This window comes from Notothenia rossii (genome assembly GCF_949606895.1).
Source record: "Notothenia rossii genome assembly, chromosome: 6".
Taxonomy (NCBI): Eukaryota; Metazoa; Chordata; class Actinopteri; order Perciformes; family Nototheniidae; genus Notothenia; species Notothenia rossii.
This window is the reverse complement of record NC_136909.1, coordinates 76,439,525-76,443,569: the sequence shown is the minus strand read 5'-3', so window position 1 is coordinate 76,443,569 and position 4,045 is coordinate 76,439,525.

The window sequence follows — 4,045 nt, the reverse complement described above, 5'->3', positions numbered from 1 at the left end:
AGCAGTGTGACTTATCAATAATATTGACTTTAAATATGTTGACCCCATTACCAACATATGTGGTGCTGCCTCTCCTATAGTACATGGAAAATATTTTTCCTGACCCAGGAGACGCTTTCAATTTGTGGTACTAGGCACGTTTATCCATCTCGGTCCATAGCAATTACCCTTAGAGGAGTGCATCGCAACATTGCTGTCGACCACATGCTATATGATAACAAATCCTGTAGTATGGTAAAATTACAGAAATATTGATGATCAGAAAGATCCCTGAATGATATTCTTACAGGAAACAGTGAGATGTAAACTACGAGTGAGTAGATTCACGGTCCCTCGGGTCTTTAAACACATCGTAATCTCAGTGATGATCCTTTAGTTCCTCAGTATCTGGATCACTGGACACCTCTGAACGCCAGGTTAAATAAAATCCAAACCAAGCTCATAATGATGTTATGTTATTTTTGTGAGCTCTGAATCCCTTTGCTCAAAACCGCTGAAGACTCCACTCGATGAAATTGTGAAAGAAAATAAGTAAAGAAATCGGGGGCATTGTCGGGGACGATTAACTATAGTGAACTTGTACACCTATTAGCTTAATTCAGCTGAAAGTGTTTGTTTGTCTGGATATTTTTGGCACAGCATACAATGAGAGCCTCTTACACCTAAAGTCAAAATTCTTTCTGTGAGCATACTTTGCCAATAAATAAAATGGATTCTGGTAAATGTAGATGAATGTTGTGTGCAAGTACCTTCCATCTACACTTTGTTTACAATCTCGTGATCAATAAACTTTCCCCCAGTGTCTTCTTTATGTCCCTGTTTTTAATGCTATGTGACAACTTGATTTCACCTCCGATACGTGCCTGGCGGGTGGGGTTCCTTTTCTGCTGACGCCTCCCCTGTCGAGGATCATATGATTCTCTTGTAATGTTTTGCGCAATGGCTGCAGGGCGAAGGTCCAAACTCTTAGTTGAATGGTGTTTTTGTTCAACATCATCATCCCCGAAGAGAGCAAGCGTGCACATGGCTGCCTCAAACATGACATTACATTACATTGCATTTAGCTGACGCTTTTATCCAAAGCGACTTACAATAAGTGCATTAGACCAAGAAGATACAAACTTGAAGAAAACAGAATCATATAAGTACATCAAGTTTCATAGAGCCAGTATAAGTGCTTTGTTAGTATATAAGTGCTTTGTTAGTATATAAGTGCTTAGTTAGTATATGAGTGCTTAGTTAGTTATTTTATTGCTTGACAAACAAGGCTGTCAAGATGTCCGCCGAAGCCCGAGCCAGCACACCCTACCAGGCGCTCATCTACAAATAATCTACCGCAGGAAGAGGTGTCAGTCCGCTCTGTCAGGGCACACGGTGTATAAACAATCCTGATCAGAGCTATTACACAAAAAATGTGGTAATAATATTGCTGAGAATAGAGTAGTGTTTGAATTTTTGGAAACGTGTGCGTATTTTGAAACTTAAGCCCTATACACAGTTTTCAGTCGTGGGTTGCAGGACTCAGTATATGGGGCCCCCTGACCCCATGGGTTTCTAGGCCTGGGCCCAGTTAACATATCTTGATGAATAGTAAACCGAGTGTCTACAAAGAGATGCAAAGTGACAATGAGGAGAAGCAAACTCACCACAAAAAGACCCCAACAACCAGAAAGAAATGCAAATGGACTGGAACTCAAAAACAAAAAGAAACAAAGCGAATTGCAAAATGTCTGACTACAAAAAGACGGTCCCACTTCCAGGGGAAAGATAGCATCTATTTTTTACAACCTTCAGCATTTGACAAGGCAACATTTAGTGCCGGAATGAGACCCAACCGGGTATTCAAGTAACCACAATCAATGCCATCCACGCTCTAGATCAAGTACTCTGGAAGACTGATGACGTAGTATAACGATCAATAAAGTCCGCTTATATAGACGTCAAACCCAGCTTTAACCCAGGAGACCACTATGTGTGTCCTGTGTGACATCAAATCGCAACTTCAAGCTATTTCATTATGTCATGATATTAATTATACCCCTAACCACGAGTTGTTGTTTTGTTCAAAATCTTAACCAAGTGTTTTCTGCAACCATGAAGCTTAGGTCTACCCCATGTGTTAGAAAGTGACGCCAAATGGCCCTGGCCAAACCTTGGTGTGAGACAAGTTGGAAATAAGAACGGTTCGAATTACCACAAAGAGACACACAATTACTGCCAATGATTTATCAGTGTGAATTGTGTACTTGGTATACGTACTCATCAGCAATCTGATTACAGTTTTTTTTTATCCCGGTGTGCATTCAAGGCAAATACAGAGAAGATTATTAACTCTTTTGATATTGATATTTCAAAATAGCTTTTTGTCAACCTTCCTAAAATACATATTTGGTGGTATACTGCTTTGATATTATTGTAGGAAACTAAAAATCTTATTTTATTATTTCCCGGTGAACAACACTTCTCTTTGTATTACAGAACAGCAATCAGATTATGACAGCCCAGTGATCAGGTGGCATGTCAAACTCCATTAAGTGTGACTGTCGTAGCTGCAGGGGGCCATGCCATAGATTCCTACATTTTCTGTTGACACTTTTGCCTTTCATATGTATAGTTCATCTCAATTTCCTGTGACAAATTAGATCCGGTTGAACACTTTTCATAAAAAAATATGTATGTAATATGGTGCATGAATGCTGTTGTACAGCTTTACCCTGGTTGCAAATTGCTTACAGTCAGTCGAGTAAACCGCAATCAGTATAAACAACTTGAGAATATAGCTCATGCTACTGAGCCAATATAGTGTCTCACAGGCCTGGCTGCAGACACCAGTTATCCAGTTGTGTAAGCGCCAAGGCAACAAGGCAGACCCTGAGAGGTGCCCACTAGGTACCAGGGCCAACTCTGAACCTCTGTAGCCCTTACCAGTTGCTACCTTACTTTAAAAAGGGAAATGAGGAAGGACCCTCTCCGAGGTGATTTCATGGCACCAACCTCTGGTAATGTACACATTCTAACTTCTGAAATGTTGCACATAATTTGAGCACAATATTACTCAAATGCAGGCTGTGGGCCAAGACATGTCCTCAAAAAGCAATTGTGAATCATCTTTTATTCTTACCAAATGATTGTTTTTTCCAATTATTTTGTGTTATGTTTCTTTCCTGTGCGCCCATCAGTCATGCTGGCTCGCTGAATTGGCACTCAAAACTTAAGCCCCTGAAGTAGATCTAAATTGGGAGATTTGTTACCAAACCCCAGACACAAATTATCAACCTTTATGAAGTAAAAACGTAAGTTAATTTACTGCACAGTCTTACTTTTCAAACTCACTTACTCAGCTCTAGTATGAGATTTACCCTGAAGCAAGCGTTTTTTCTGCCTGTTCATTGTTGACCCGCCATTCCTATTTACTGGAAAAACTGCCAGCAGTGTGACATCTCCGTGTTATCAGACAGTTACCAGAAGGGCCTTTCAAGATTGTTTCAGGGGTTTATGCCAAAATAACTTTACATCCTAGAAAACTTTCCTGAACTGCATTTTTATTTCAAGTGATGCTGGGAAAGAGATTCTTAATATAAAGTACCCCTTAGCTTGGGGAAAGCAAAGTATGGGCAGCAAGCAGGTTAGTCCTGATAACAGGTGTGTATGTGTGGGGCAGGGGGGCACGTTTTTGTTGTATAAAAACTGTGCATCTTTCGGGAAAGACTACAGGAATGGAGTGAAATAAGGATATTTGTGATAAATACATAATTCTATGAATAAAACAAACTTAAAATACAAATGGTAAGATAAGTAACACATATATAAACCTCTACATAATTATCAAATGTTTATTAGAGGTAGATAAGTGTCCTCTAAGACTGAGTCAACAGGAATATGATGGTTATGTATTGCTTGTAGAAGCTCTTGAGGTCCCCTCTTTGGTAGCTACAGCGTTAATAGTCCCGGGAAGCCCCACCTCCACTACCACCTTTTATGTTAATTTCAGCGTGATCTCTAAACGCACTGGATCTGCTGTTTCATGTCGATGAGGCTTGACAGA